Source organism: Oncorhynchus nerka, linkage group LG5 (assembly GCF_034236695.1).
Source record: "Oncorhynchus nerka isolate Pitt River linkage group LG5, Oner_Uvic_2.0, whole genome shotgun sequence".
NCBI lineage: Eukaryota > Metazoa > Chordata > Actinopteri > Salmoniformes > Salmonidae > Oncorhynchus > Oncorhynchus nerka.
In genome coordinates this window covers 4,301,920-4,319,419 of record NC_088400.1, presented here as the reverse complement: position 1 = coordinate 4,319,419, position 17,500 = coordinate 4,301,920, and the positions used below count along the sequence as shown (strand labels likewise).

At 47.7% G+C, this 17,500-nt stretch overlaps 1 protein-coding gene across 1 annotated transcript in view; it reads right to left on the bottom strand.

The window, feature by feature from the left end:
- LOC135571845 (netrin receptor UNC5A-like) overlaps positions 1-17,500 on the bottom strand; it is a 414,728-nt gene that overhangs the window by 288,612 nt on the left and 108,616 nt on the right.

Sequence of the window (17,500 nt, the reverse complement as noted above, 5' to 3'; positions counted from 1 at the left end):
ATATAGATGAAAACTCTCTTGGTAAATAGTGTGGTCTACAGCTTATCATGAGATACTCTACCTCAGGCGAGCAAAACCTTGAGACTTTGTCACACCCTGATCTGTTTCACTTGTCTTTGTGCTTGTCTTTACCCCCACCATATGTTGCCCATTTGTCCCCATTATCCTCTGCATACCTGTGTTCTCTGTTTGTCTGTTGCCAGTTATTTTTTCTTTCGTGAAACCTACCAGCATTTGTTCCCTCCTGTCTGTTTCTTGCTCCTGTTTTCTAGTCCTCACCGGTTTTGACCGTTCGGTCTTCCCTGACCCTGACCCCGACCCTGAGCCTGCCTGCCCCTGACCCTGACCCCGAGCCTGCCCTGACCCTGCCTGCCCTGACACTGAGCCTGTCTGCCCTGACCCTGAGCCTGCCTGCCTGCCTGCCTGCCCTGACCCTGACACTGACCCTGAGCCTGCCTGCCCTGACCCTGCCTACCCTGACCCTGACCCTGAGGCTGATTCTGACCCTGAGCCTGACCCTGACCCTGAACCTGACTCTGACCCTGAGCCTGAGCCTGACCCTGAGCCTGACTCTGACCCTGAGCCTGACTCTGACCCTGAGCCTGACTCTGACCCTGAGCCTGAGCCTGACCCTGAGCCTGACTCTGAGCCTAAGCCTGAGCCTGACCCTGAGCCTGACCCTGAGCCTGACCCTGAGCCTGACTCTCACCCTGACCCTGACCCTGACCCTGAGGCTGATTCTGACCCTGAGCCTGACCCTGAGCCTGACTCTGACCCTGAATCTGACCCTGACTCTGACCCTGACCCTGAGCCTGACTCTGACCCTGAGACTAAGCCTGACTCTGACCCTGACTCTGACCCTGACTCTGACCCTGAGCCTGCCCGCCATTCTGGACCCTTTGCCCCTTCTCTGGATTATTGACCCCTGCCTGCCTTTGACCTTTCATTTGCCTGCCCCTGTTTTAGAAATAAACGGTTGTTTCTTCGACACTGTCTGCATCTGGGTCTTAAATTAAACGTGACTTCCTTAGATTTTGTGCACAAGCTGTTGTTAACAAATATACATAGACCCCTTGTCTTACCAGAGGTCGGCTGTTCTACCCTGACCCTGACCCTGAGGCTGATTCTGACCCTGAGCCTGACCCTGACCCTGAACCTGACTCTGACCCTGAGCCTGACCCTGACCCCTTGTCTTACCAGAGGCGGCTGTTCTACCCTGACCCTGACCCTGACCCCTTGTCTTACCAGAGGCGGCTGTTCTACCCTGACCCTGACCCTGACCCCTTGTCTTACCAGAGGCGGCTGTTCTACCCTGACCCTGACCCTGACCCCTTGTCTTACCAGAGGCGGCTGTTCTACCCTGACCCTGACCCTGACCCCTTGTCTTACCAGAGGCGGCTGTTCTACCCTGACCCTGACCCCTTGTCTTACCAGAGGCGGCTGTTCTACCGAAAAAGCTTCAAACCCGCCAGATGTATGTTATTCATGTCGTCGTTCAGCCACGAGTTGGTGAAACATAAGATATGACCTTTTTTAATGTTCCGTTGGTAGAATATACGTGATCGTATATCCTCTATTTCATTATCCATTGATTGTACGTTGGCTAATAGGACCGATGGTGAAGGTAGATTACCCACTCGTCATTGGATCCTTACAAGACACACCAATCTCCATCCCCCGATATCTCCTTCTCTTTCTCCTGCGAATGACGGGGATCAGGGCCTTGTCGGGAGTCTGAAATAAATCCTTCCCCGTTCTACTCGTTGGAGAATAAGAAGTCCTCCGGTACGGGGTGAGTAATCGCTGTCCTGATATCTAGAAACTATTTTCGGTCATAAGACACTGTGGCAGAAACATTTACGTACAAGAAAGCGAAAGTTACAAATAAAGGGAAAAAATACACAACTGGTTAGGAGATCGTAAACATGGCAACCATCTCCCCCGGCAACGTTATTCTGAGGAAGACAGAATATTAAAGTGTTGATGTGAATTGAATATTACGAAACGGTTGGAATTGTTCTCGTTAAAGCCTGTTAGTGCCTGTTACAAATGAAAGGTCAGTATTCGATCACATCCAGATAGATTTTCCAGGGAGTGTTCGATTTTTACAGTAGCGTGTCCCAGATGAACATAATTGATTGAATACCAGCCTAAGGCATTATTAATACACATAAGCAATTTCAACAACGTCATGCTACTCAATTCACATCACCAGTTAGACGATTACCTATTCTCTCTCTCTCTCACTCTCTCTCTCTGAGTTTCTCTCTGTCTCTCTGTCTCTCTGGCTCTCTCTCTCTCTCTCTGAGTCTCTCTCTCTCTCTGTCTCTCTCTGTCTCTCTCTCTCTCTGAGTCTCTCTCTCTGAGTCTCTCTCTGTCTCTCTCCCTCTGAGTCTCTCTCTGTCTCTCTCTGTCTCTCTCTCTGGCTCTCTCTCTCTCTCTCTGAGTCTCTCTCTGTCTCTCTCTCTCTCTCGCTCTCTCGCTCCCTCTCTCTCGCTCTCTCGCTCCCTCTCTCTCTCGCTCTCTCTCTCGCTCCCTCTCTCTCGCTCTCTCGCTCCCTCTCTCTCGCGCTCCCTCTCTCTCGCGCTCCCTCTCTCTCGCTCCTCTCGCTCCCTCTCTCTCGCGCTCTCTTGCTCTCTCACTTACTAAGTCTCATTACTGTACCCACATTATAAGACACCACATTACTAGGGAAACTAGTCCCTTCCCTCAGTTAGTACAGTAATATATTGATGACTAATTATAGTGAAAATCAATTAATTTTATCAACAAAGCAAAAACTGCTAGTGAGGGAACCCATCAACCCTAGTGTTGTACTAGGACATCAAAATACTAAGACATCACATTACTAAGACACCACGTTACTAAGGCACCACATTACTAAGACACCACATTACTAAGACGCCACATTACTAAGACACGAATACACCACATTACAAAGACACCATATTACTAAGGCACCACATTACTAAGACACCACATTACTAAGGCACCACATTACTAAGACACCACATTACTAAGACACCACATTACAAAGACACCACATTACTAAGGCACCACATTACAAAGACACCACATTACTAAGGCACCACATTACTAAGGCACCACATTACTGAGACACTAAGGCACCACATTACTAAGACACTAAGGCATCACATTACTAAGACACCACATTACTAAGACACTAAGGCACCACATTACTAAGACATCACATTACTAAGACACCACATAAAGACACCACATTACTAAGACACTAAGGCACCACATTACTAAGACACTAAGACACCACATTACTAAGACACTAAGGCACCACATTACTAAGACACTAAGGCACCACATTACTAAGGCATCACATTACTAAGACACCACATTACTAAGACACTAAGGCACCACATTACTAAGACACCACATTACTAAGGCACCACATTACTAAGACAACACATTACTAAGGCACCACATTACTAAGACACGAAGACACCACATTACTAAGACACCACATTACTAAGGCATAACATTACTAAGACACTATGGCACCACATTACTAAGACACTAAGACACCACATTACTAAGGCACCACATTACTAAGACACCACATTACTAAGACACTAAGGCACCACATTACTAAGGCATCACATTACTAAGACACCACATTACTAAGACACTAAGACACCACATTACTAAGACACTAAGGCACCACACTACTAAGTCACCACATTACTAACACACCACATTACTAAGACACCACATTACTAAGGCATAACATTACTAAGACACTAAGGCACCACATTACTAAGACACTAAGACACCACATTACTAAGGCACCACATTACTAAGACACCACATTACTAAGACACTAAGGCACCACATTACTAAGGCATCACATTACTAAGACACCACATTACTAAGACACTAAGGCACCACATTACTAAGACACCACATTACTAAGACACCACATTACTAAGACACCACATTACTAAGACACTAAGGCACCACATTACTAAGACACCACATTACTAAGACACCATATTACTAAGACACTAAGACACCACATTACTAAGACACCACATTAACCGATACTGATAGTGCATCATGTGATTATATCACATGATAGCTGGCCATGTATTCGTTCTATTGGACCCTGTGCTGAAACCCTGTGCTGAAACCCTGTGCTGAAACCCTGCGCTGTTTGAATACCCATACTAACATACTGTATACTACATACTTAATGAGTATAAACAACATACTATATACTATTAGCTACTTTTAGTATACTGTAAACTATCAGAATCGTTTCAGTTGAGCGTACCAGCTCTTCGCCTTTCTACCGGAAGTTAATGATGTTGCTATGCAACCTCTTGCTAGCTTGTTAGCATAACAAATTACTTGCTAGACATTTTATGATTTTAGGTGTGTTCGTAAATTCAAAGCTTTGGGCGTTTGGTAAATCCAGAGAGTTGTCAGATTGTCTGTTCAGAGACACTGGACGCTCTGGTGGAGCAGTAGGGTTGATCCGTTCTGACCTCAAAACGGCAGTCAAGCACCCAAGCTAACTGGCTAACGTTGGCTAGCTTGTTAGCTACTTCCAGAAAACAAATGAGAGAACACCTCACTCTGACCATTTTACTTATCGTAGCAGAGCTGGTTAGGCTGTTTTCATGTTATCCAGAGCTTTGGTGACTGTAACTGTGCTGCTGGCAACAATTTAATTACTTTACTTTGCCAACGTTTATTGTGACACCGGCCATATTCAACAGGATTCATCAGTTATTCAGTGCTTCAGCTTGCAAACTATTACAGACTACAAGGGGAAGCAAAGCCGCGAGCTGCCCAGTGACACAAGCCTACCAGATGAGCTAAATTACTTCTATGCTCGCTTCGAGGCAAGTAACACCGAAACATGCACGAGAGCACCAGCTGTTCCGGACGGCTGTGTGATCACGCTCTCCGTAGCTCTCCCTGTATATAGTCTCGCTATTGTTATTTTACTGCTGCTCTTTAATTACTTATTCTTATCCGTATTTTTAAATCTGCATTGTTGGTTAAGGGGCTAGTAAGTAAGCATTCCACTGTAAGGTCTACTACACCTGTTGTATTCAGCATTCCACTGTGAGGTCTACTACACCTGTTGTATTCAGCATTCCACTGTGAGGTCTACTACACCTGTTGTATTCAGCATTCCACTGTGAGGTCTACTACACCTGTTGTATTCAGCATTCCACTGTAAGGTCTAACTATACCTGTTGTATTCAGCATTTCACTGTAAGGTCTACTACACCTGTTGTATTCAGCATTTCACTGTGAGGTCTACTACACCTGTTGTATTCAGCATTCCACTGTGAGGTCTACTACACCTGTTGTATTCAGCATTTCACTGTAAGTTCTACAACACCTGTTGTATTCAGCATTTCACTGTAAGGTCTACTACACCTGTTGTATTCAGCATTTCACTGTGAGGTCTACTACACCTGTTGTATTCAGCATTTCACTGTAAGTTCTACTACACCTGTTGTATTCGGCGCATGTGACAAATAACATTAGATTTGATTTGATGTGAGTAAGACCTTTAAACAGGTCAACATCCACAAGGCCGCAGGGCCAAACGGATCAACAGGGCGTGTACTACGAGCATGCACTGACCAACTGGCAAGTGTCTTCACTGACATTTTCAACCTCTCCCTGTCTGAGTCTGTAATACCAACATGTTTCAAGCAGACCACCATATTCCCGGTGCCCAAGAACACTACGGTAACCTGTCTAAATGACTACCGACCCGTAGCTTTCATGTCTGTAGCCATGAAGTGCTTTGAAAGGTTAGTCATGGCATCATCCTGGATACTCTAGACTCACTCCAATTCGCATACCGCCTCAACAGATCCACAGATGACACAATCTCAATTGCACTCCACACTGCCCTTTCCCACCTGGACAAAAGAAACACCTATGTGAGAATGCTGTTCATTGACTACAGCTTAGCATTCAACACGACAGTGCCCTCAAAGCTCATCAATAAGGCCATCCGGGACCTCTATACCAGGCGGTGTCAGAGGAAGGCCCTAAACATTGTCAAAGACTCCAGCCACCTGAGTCATAGACTGTCCTCTCTGCTACCGCACGGCAAGCGGTCCAAGAGGCTTCTAAACAGCTTCTACCCTCCAAGCCATAAGACTCCTGAACATCTAATGGCCACCAGACTATTTACATTGACCCCCCCCCATTATTCTACACTGCTGCTACTCTCTGTTATTATCTATGCATAGTCACTTTAATAACTCTACCTAAATGTACATATTACCTCAATTGCCTCACCCACACATTGATTCTGTAATGGCCCCTGTATATAACCTCCACATTGACTCTGTACCAGTACCTCCTGTATATAGCCTCCACATTGACTAGGTACTGGTACCCCCTGTATATAGCCTCCACATTGACTAGGTACCAATACCCCCTATATATAGCCTCCACATTGACTAGGTACCAATACCCCCTATATATAGCCTCCACATTGACTAGGTACTGGTACCCCCTGTATATAGTCTCCACATTGACTCTGTACCGTAACACCCTGTATATAGCCTCCACATTGACTCTGTACCGGTACCCCCTGTATATAGCCTCCACATTGACTCTGTACTGGTACCCCCTGTATATAGCCTCCACATTGACTCTGTACTGGTACCCCCTGTATATAGCCTCCACATTGACTCTGTACTGGTACCCCTGTATATAGCCTCCACATTGACTCTGTACTGGTACCCCCTGTATATAGCCTCCACATTGACTCTGTACTGGTACCCCTGTATATAGCCTCCACATTGACTCTGTACTGGTACCCCCTGTATATAGCCTCCACATTGACTCTGTACCGGTACCCCTGTATATAGCCTCCACATTGACTCTGTACCAGTACCCCCTGTATATAGCCTCCACATTGACTCTGTACCAGTACCCCCTGTATATAGCCTCCACATTGACTCTGTACCAGTACCCCTGTATATAGCCTCCACATTGACTCTGTACTGGTACCCCCTGTATATAGCCTCCACATTGACTCTGTACCGGTACCCCCTGTATATAGCCTCCACATTGACTCTGTACCGGTACCCCCTGTATATAGCCTCCACATTGACTCTGTACCTGTACCCCTTGTATATAGCCTCCACATTGACTCTGTACCGGTACCCCCTGTATATAGCCTCCACATTGACTCTGTACCGGTACCCCCTGTATATAGCCTCCACATTAACTCTGTACCGGTACCCCCTGTATATAGTCTCCACATTGACTCTGTACCAGTACCCCCCTGTATATAGCCTCCACATTGACTCTGTACCGGTACCCCCTGTATATAGTCTCCACATTGACTCTGTACCGTAACACCCTGTATATAGCCTCCACATTGACTCTGTACCGGTACCCCCTGTATATAGCCTCCACATTGACTCTGTACCGGTACCCCCTGTATATAGCCTCCACATTGACTCTGTACCGGTACCCCCTGTATATAGCCTCCACATTGACTCTGTACCTGTAGCCCCTGTATATAGCCTCTACATTGACTCTGTACCGGTACCCCCTGTATATAGCCTCCACATTGACTCTGTACCAGTACCCCCTGTATATAGCCTCCACATTGACTCTGTACCGGTACCCCCTGTATGTAGCCTCCACATTGACTCTGTACCGGTAACCCCTGTATATAGCCTCCACATTGACTCTGTACCGGTACCCCCTGTATATAGCCTCCACATTGACTCTGTACCGGTATTCCTTGTATATAGCCTCCACATTGACTCTGTACCGGTACCCCCTGTATATAGCCTCCACATTGACTTTGTACCGGTATTCCTTGTATATAGCCTCCACATTGACTCTGTACCGGTACCCCCTGTATATAGCCTCCACATTGACTCTATACCGTAACACCCTGTATATAGCCTCCACATTGACTCTGTACCGGTACCCTCTGTATATAGCCTCCACATTGACTCTGTACCGGTACCCTCTGTATATAGCCTCCACATTGACTCTGTACCGGTACCACCTGTATATAGCCTCCACATTGACTCTGTACCGGTACCCCCTGTATATAGTCTCCACATTGACTCTGTACCGGTACCCCCTGTATATAGCCTCCACATTGACTCTGTACCGGTACCCCCTGTATATAGCCTCCACATTGACTCTGTACCAGTACCCCCTGTATATAGCCTCCACATTGACTCTGTACCGGTACCCCCTGTATATAGCCTCCACATTGACTCTATACCGTAACACCCTGTATATAGCCTCCACATTGACTCTGTACCGGTACCCTCTGTATATAGCCTCCACATTGACTCTGTACCGGTACCCTCTGTATATAGCCTCCACATTGACTCTGTACCGGTACCCCCTGTATATAGCCTCCACATTGACTCTGTACCGGTACCCCCTGTATATAGCCTCCACATTGACTCTGTACCGTACCCCTGTATATAGCCTCCACATTGACTCTGTACCGGTACCCCTGTATATAGCCTCCACATTGACTCTGTACCAGTACCCCTGTATATAGCCTCCACATTGACTCTGTACCGGTACCCCCTGTATATAGCCTCCACATTGACTCTGTACCAGTACCCCCTGTATATAGCCTCCACATTGACTCTGTACCGGTACCCCCTGTATATAGCCTCCACATTGACTCTGTACCGGTACCCCCTGTATATAGCCTCCACATTGACTCTGTACCGGTACCCCCTGTATATAGCCTCCACATTGACTCTGTACCGGTATTCCTTGTATATAGCCTCCACATTGACTCTGTACCGGTACCCCCTGTATATAGCCTCCACATTGACTCTGTACCGTAACACCCTGTATATAGCCTCCACATTGACTCTGTACCGGTACCCCCTGTATATAGCCTCCACATTGACTCTGTACTGGTACCCCCTGTATATAGCCTCCACATTGACTCTGTACTGGTACCCCTGTATATAGCCTCCACATTGACTCTGTACTGGTACCCCCTGTATATAGCCTCCACATTGACTCTGTACTGGTAACCCCTGTATATAGCCTCCACATTGACTCTGTACAGGTACCCCCTGTATATAGCCTCCACATTGACTCTGTACAGGTACCCCTGTATATAGCCTCCACATTGACTCTGTACCCGTACCCCTGTATATAGCCTCCACATTGACTCTGTACCAGTACCCCCTGTATATAGCCTCCACATTGACTCTGTACCAGTACCCCCTGTATATAGCCTCCACATTGACTCTGTACCGGTACCCCCTGTATATAGCCTCCACATTGACTCTGTACCGGTACCCCCTGTATATAGCCTCCACATTGACTCTGTACTGGTACCCCCTGTATATAGCCTCCACATTGACTCTGTACCGGTACCCCTGTATATAGCCTCCACATTGACTCTGTACTGGTACCCCTGTATATAGCCTCCACATTGACTCTGTACTGGTACCCCCTGTATATAGCCTCCACATTGACTCTGTACTGGTACCCCCTGTATATAGCCTCCACATTGACTCTGTACAGGTACCCCCTGTATATAGCCTCCACATTGACTCTGTACCGGTACCCCTGTATATAGCCTCCACATTGACTCTGTACCAGTACCCCCTGTATATAGCCTCCACATTGACTCTGTACCAGTACCCCCTGTATATAGCCTCCACATTGACTCTGTACCGTAACACCCTGTATATAGCCTCCACATTGACTCTGTACCGTACCCCTGTATATAGCCTCCACATTGACTCTGTACTGGTACCCCCTGTATATAGCCTCCACATTGACTCTGTACTGGTACCCCCTGTATATAGCCTCCACATTGACTCTGTACTGGTACCCCCTGTATATAGCCTCCACATTGACTCTGTACTGGTAACCCCTGTATATAGCCTCCACATTGACTCTGTACAGGTACCCCTGTATATAGCCTCCACATTGACTCTGTACAGGTACCCCTGTATATAGCCTCCACATTGACTCTGTACCGGTACCCCTGTATATAGCCTCCACATTGACTCTGTACCAGTACCCCCTGTATATAGCCTCCACATTGACTCTGTACCAGTACCCCCTGTATATAGCCTCCACATTGACTCTGTACCGGTACCCCTGTATATAGCCTCCACATTGACTCTGTACCGGTACCCCCTGTATATAGCCTCCACATTGACTCTGTACTGGTACCCCTGTATATAGCCTCCACATTGACTCTGTACCGGTACCCCCTGTATATAGCCTCCACATTGACTCTGTACTGGTACCCCTGTATATAGCCTCCACATTGACTCTGTACTGGTACCCCTGTATATAGCCTCCACATTGACTCTGTACTGGTACCCCTGTATATAGCCTCCACATTGACTCTGTACAGGTACCCCCTGTATATAGCCTCCACATTGACTCTGTACCGGTACCCCTGTATATAGCCTCCACATTGACTCTGTACCAGTACCCCTGTATATAGCCTCCACATTGACTCTGTACCAGTACCCCCTGTATATAGCCTCCACATTGACTCTGTACCGGTACCCCCTGTATATAGCCTCCACATTGACTCTGTACCGGTACCCCTGTATATAGCCTCCACATTGACTCTGTACCGGTACCCCCTGTATATAGCCTCCACATTGACTCTGTACCGGTACCCCCTGTATATAGCATCCACATTGACTCTGTACCGGTACCCCCTGTATATAGCCTCCACATTGACTCTGTACCGGTACCCCCTGTATATAGCCTCCACATTGACTCTGTACCGGTACCCCCTGTATATAGCCTCCACATTGACTCTGTACCGGTATTCCTTGTATATAGCCTCCACATTGACTCTGTACCGGTACCCCCTGTATATAGCCTCCACATTGACTTTGTACCGGTATTCCTTGTATATAGCCTCCACATTGACTCTGTACCGGTACCCCCTGTATATAGCCTCCACATTGACTCTATACCGTAACACCCTGTATATAGCCTCCACATTGACTCTGTACCGGTACCACCTGTATATAGCCTCCACATTGACTCTGTACCGGTACCACCTGTATATAGCCTCCACATTGACTCTGTACTGGTACCCCCTGTATATAGCCTCCACATTGACTCTGTACCGGTACCCTCTGTATATAGCCTCCACATTGACTCTGTACCGGCACCCCCTGTATATAGCCTCCACATTGACTCTGTACCAGTACCCCCTGTATATAGCCTCCACATTGACTCTGTACCGGTACCCCCTGTATATAGCCTCCACATTGACTCTGTACCAGTACCCCTGTATATAGCCTCCACATTGACTCTGTACCGGTACCCCCTGTATATAGCCTCCACATTGACTCTGTACCGGTACCCCTGTATATAGCCTCCACATTGACTCTGTACCGGTACCCCCTGTATATAGCCTCCACATTGACTCTGTACCGGTATTCCTTGTATATAGCCTCCACATTGACTCTGTACCGGTACCCCTGTATATAGCCTCCACATTGACTCTGTACCGTAACACCCTGTATATAGCCTCCACATTGACTCTGTACCGTAACCCCTGTATATAGCCTCCACATTGACTCTGTACTGGTACCCCCTGTATATAGCCTCCACATTGACTCTGTACTGGTACCCCCTGTATATAGCCTCCACATTGACTCTGTACTGGTACCCCCTGTATATAGCCTCCACATTGACTCTGTACTGGTACCCCTGTATATAGCCTCCACATTGACTCTGTACCAGTACCCCCTGTATATAGCCTCCACATTGACTCTGTACCAGTACCCCCTGTATATAGCCTCCACATTGACTCTGTACTGGTACCCCTGTATATAGCCTCCACATTGACTCTGTACTGGTACCCCTGTATATAGCCTCCACATTGACTCTGTACTGGTACCCCCTGTATATAGCCTCCACATTGACTCTGTACTGGTACCCCCCTGTATATAGCCTCCACATTGACTCTGTACTGGTAACCCCTGTATATAGCCTCCACATTGACTCTGTACTGGTACCCCCTGTATATAGCCTCCACATTGACTCTGTACAGGTACCCCCTGTATATAGCCTCCACATTGACTCTGTACCGGTACCCTCTGTATATAGCCTCCACATTGACTCTGTACCAGTACCCCCTGTATATAGCCTCCACATTGACTCTGTACCGGTACCCCCTGTATATAGCCTCCACATTGACTCTGTACCAGTACCCCCTGTATATAGCCTCCACATTGACTCTGTACCGGTACCCCCTGTATATAGCCTCCACATTGACTCTGTACCGGTACCCCCTGTATATAGCCTCCACATTGACTCTGTACCGGTACCCCCTGTATATAGCCTCCACATTGACTCTGTACCGGTATTCCTTGTATATAGCCTCCACATTGACTCTGTACTACCCCCTGTATATAGCCTCCACATTGACTCTGTACCGTAACACCCTGTATATAGCCTCCACATTGACTCTGTACCGGTACCCCCTGTATATAGCCTCCACATTGACTCTGTACTGGTACCCCCTGTATATAGCCTCCACATTGACTCTGTACTGGTACCCCTGTATATAGCCTCCACATTGACTCTGTACTGGTACCCCCTGTATATAGCCTCCACATTGACTCTGTACTGGTACCCCTGTATATAGCCTCCACATTGACTCTGTACCAGTACCCCCTGTATATAGCCTCCACATTGACTCTGTACCAGTACCCCCTGTATATAGCCTCCACATTGACTCTGTACCGGTACCCCTGTATATAGCCTCCACATTGACTCTGTACTGGTACCCCCTGTATATAGCCTCCACATTGACTCTGTACTGGTACCCCTGTATATAGCCTCCACATTGACTCTGTACTGGTACCCCCTGTATATAGCCTCCACATTGACTCTGTACTGGTAACCCCTGTATATAGCCTCCACATTGACTCTGTACTGGTACCCCTGTATATAGCCTCCACATTGACTCTGTACAGGTACCCCCTGTATATAGCCTCCACATTGACTCTGTACCGGTACCCCCTGTATATAGCCTCCACATTGACTCTGTACTGGTACCCCCTGTATATAGCCTCCACATTGACTCTGTACCGGTACCCCCTGTATATAGCCTCCACATTGACTCTGTACTGGTACCCCCTGTATATAGCCTCCACATTGACTCTGTACTGGTACCCCTGTATATAGCCTCCACATTGACTCTGTACTGGTACCCCTGTATATAGCCTCCACATTGACTCTGTACTGGTAACCCCTGTATATAGCCTCCACATTGACTCTGTACAGGTACCCCCTGTATATAGCCTCCACATTGACTCTGTACAGGTACCCCCTGTATATAGCCTCCACATTGACTCTGTACCGGTACCCCCTGTATATAGCCTCCACATTGACTCTGTACCAGTACCCCTGTATATAGCCTCCACATTGACTCTGTACCAGTACCCCCTGTATATAGCCTCCACATTGACTCTGTACCGGTACCCCCTGTATATAGCCTCCACATTGACTCTGTACCGGTACCCCCTGTATATAGCCTCCACATTGACTCTGTACTGGTACCCCCTGTATATAGCCTCCACATTGACTCTGTACCGGTACCCCCTGTATATAGCCTCCACATTGACTCTGTACTGGTACCCCCTGTATATAGCCTCCACATTGACTCTGTACTGGTACCCCTGTATATAGCCTCCACATTGACTCTGTACTGGTACCCCCTGTATATAGCCTCCACATTGACTCTGTACTGGTACCCCCTGTATATAGCCTCCACATTGACTCTGTACAGGTACCCCTGTATATAGCCTCCACATTGACTCTGTACCGTACCCCCTGTATATAGCCTCCACATTGACTCTGTACCAGTACCCCTGTATATAGCCTCCACATTGACTCTGTACCAGTACCCCCTGTATATAGCCTCCACATTGACTCTGTACCGGTACCCCCTGTATATAGCCTCCACATTGACTCTGTACCGGTACCCCCTGTATATAGCCTCCACATTGACTCTGTACCGGTACCCCCTGTATATAGCCTCCACATTGACTCTGTACCGGTACCCCTGTATATAGCCTCCACATTGACTCTATACCGGTACCCCCCTGTATATAGCCTCCACATTGACTCTGTATCGGTACCCCCTGTATATAGCCTCCACATTGACTCTGTACCGGTACCCCTGTATATAGCATCCACATTGACTCTGTACCGGTACCCCCTGTATATAGCCTCCACATTGACTCTGTACCGGTACCCCCTGTATATAGCCTCCACATTGACTCTGTACCGGTACCCCCTGTATATAGCCTCCACATTGACTCTGTACCGGTATTCCTTGTATATAGCCTCCACATTGACTCTGTACCGGTACCCCTGTATATAGCCTCCACATTTACTTTGTACCGGTATTCCTTGTATATAGCCTCCACATTGACTCTGTACCGGTACCCCTGTATATAGCCTCCACATTGACTCTATACCGTAACACCCTGTATATAGCCTCCACATTGACTCTGTACCGGTACCACCTGTATATAGCCTCCACATTGACTCTGTACTGGTACCCCTGTATATAGCCTCCACATTGACTCTGTACCGGTACCCTCTGTATATAGCCTCCACATTGACTCTGTACCGGTACCCCTGTATATAGCCTCCACATTGACTCTGTACCGGTACCCCTGTATATAGCCTCCACATTGACTCTGTACCAGTACCCCTGTATATAGCCTCCACATTGACTCTGTACCGGTACCCCCTGTATATAGCCTCCACATTGACTCTGTACCGGTACCCCCTGTATATAGCCTCCACATTGACTCTGTACCGGTACCCCCTGTATATAGCCTCCACATTGACTCTGTACCGGTATTCCTTGTATATAGCCTCCACATTGACTCTGTACCGGTACCCCCTGTATATAGCCTCCACATTGACTCTGTACCGTAACACCCTGTATATAGCCTCCACATTGACTCTGTACCGGTACCCCCTGTATATAGCCTCCACATTGACTCTGTACTGGTACCCCCTGTATATAGCCTCCACATTGACTCTGTACTGGTACCCCCTGTATATAGCCTCCACATTGACTCTGTACTGGTACCCCCTGTATATAGCCTCCACATTGACTCTGTACTGGTACCCCCTGTATATAGCCTCCACATTGACTCTGTACCAGTACCCCCCTGTATATAGCCTCCACATTGACTCTGTACTGGTACCCCCTGTATATAGCCTCCACATTGACTCTGTACTGGTACCCCTGTATATAGCCTCCACATTGACTCTGTACTGGTACCCCTGTATATAGCCTCCACATTGACTCTGTACTGGTACCCCCTGTATATAGCCTCCACATTGACTCTGTACTGGTAACCCCTGTATATAGCCTCCACATTGACTCTGTACTGGTACCCCTGTATATAGCCTCCACATTGACTCTGTACAGGTACCCCCTGTATATAGCCTCCACATTGACTCTGTACCGGTACCCTCTGTATATAGCCTCCACATTGACTCTGTACCGGTACCCCCTGTATATAGCCTCCACATTGACTCTGTACCGGTACCCCCTGTATATAGCCTCCACATTGACTCTGTACCAGTACCCCTGTATATAGCCTCCACATTGACTCTGTACCGGTACCCCCTGTATATAGCCTCCACATTGACTCTGTACCGGTACCCCCTGTATATAGCCTCCACATTGACTCTGTACCGGTACCCCCTGTATATAGCCTCCACATTGACTCTGTACCGGTATTCCTTGTATATAGCCTCCACATTGACTCTGTACCGGTACCCCCTGTATATAGCCTCCACATTGACTCTGTACCGTAACACCCTGTATATAGCCTCCACATTGACTCTGTACCAGTACCCCCTGTATATAGCCTCCACATTGACTCTGTACTGGTACCCCTGTATATAGCCTCCACATTGACTCTGTACTGGTACCCCCTGTATATAGCCTCCACATTGACTCTGTACTGGTACCCCTGTATATAGCCTCCACATTGACTCTGTACTGGTACCCCTGTATATAGCCTCCACATTGACTCTGTACCAGTACCCCTGTATATAGCCTCCACATTGACTCTGTACCAGTACCCCCTGTATATAGCCTCCACATTGACTCTGTACCGGTACCCCCTGTATATAGCCTCCACATTGACTCTGTACTGGTACCCCCTGTATATAGCCTCCACATTGACTCTGTACTGGTACCCCCTGTATATAGCCTCCACATTGACTCTGTACTGGTACCCCCTGTATATAGCCTCCACATTGACTCTGTACTGGTAACCCCTGTATATAGCCTCCACATTGACTCTGTACTGGTACCCCTGTATATAGCCTCCACATTGACTCTGTACTGGTACCCCCTGTATATAGCCTCCACATTGACTCTGTACCAGTACCCCCTGTATATAGCCTCCACATTGACTCTGTACCAGTACCCCCTGTATATAGCCTCCACATTGACTCTGTACCGGTACCCCTGTATATAGCCTCCACATTGACTCTGTACTGGTACCCCTGTATATAGCCTCCACATTGACTCTGTACTGGTACCCCCTGTATATAGCCTCCACATTGACTCTGTACTGGTACCCCCTGTATATAGCCTCCACATTGACTCTGTACTGGTAACCCCTGTATATAGCCTCCACATTGACTCTGTACTGGCACCCCCTGTATATAGCCTCCACATTGACTCTGTACAGGTACCCCTGTATATAGCCTCCACATTGACTCTGTACCGGTACCCCTGTATATAGCCTCCACATTGACTCTGTACCAGTACCCCTGTATATAGCCTCCACATTGACTCTGTACCAGTACCCCCTGTATATAGCCTCCACATTGACTCTGTACCGGTACCCCCTGTATATAGCCTCCACATTGACTCTGTACCGGTACCCCCTGTATATAGCCTCCACATTGACTCTGTACTGGTACCCCCTGTATATAGCCTCCACATTGACTCTGTACTGGTACCCCTGTATATAGCCTCCACATTGACTCTGTACTGGTACCCCTGTATATAGCCTCCACATTGACTCTGTACTGGTACCCCTGTATATAGCCTCCACATTGACTCTGTACTGGTACCCCTGTATATAGCCTCCACATTGACTCTGTACAGGTACCCCCTGTATATAGCCTCCACATTGACTCTGTACCGGTACCCCCTGTATATAGCCTCCACATTGACTCTGTACCAGTACCCCCTGTATATAGCCTCCACATTGACTCTGTACCAGTACCCCCTGTATATAGCCTCCACATTGACTCTGTACCGGTACCCCCTGTATATAGCCTCCACATTGACTCTGTACCGGTACCCCCTGTATATAGCCTCCACATTGACTCTGTACCGTACCCCCTGTATATAGCCTCCACATTGACTCTGTACCGGTACCCCTGTATATAGCCTCCACATTGACTCTGTACCGGTACCCCCTGTATATAG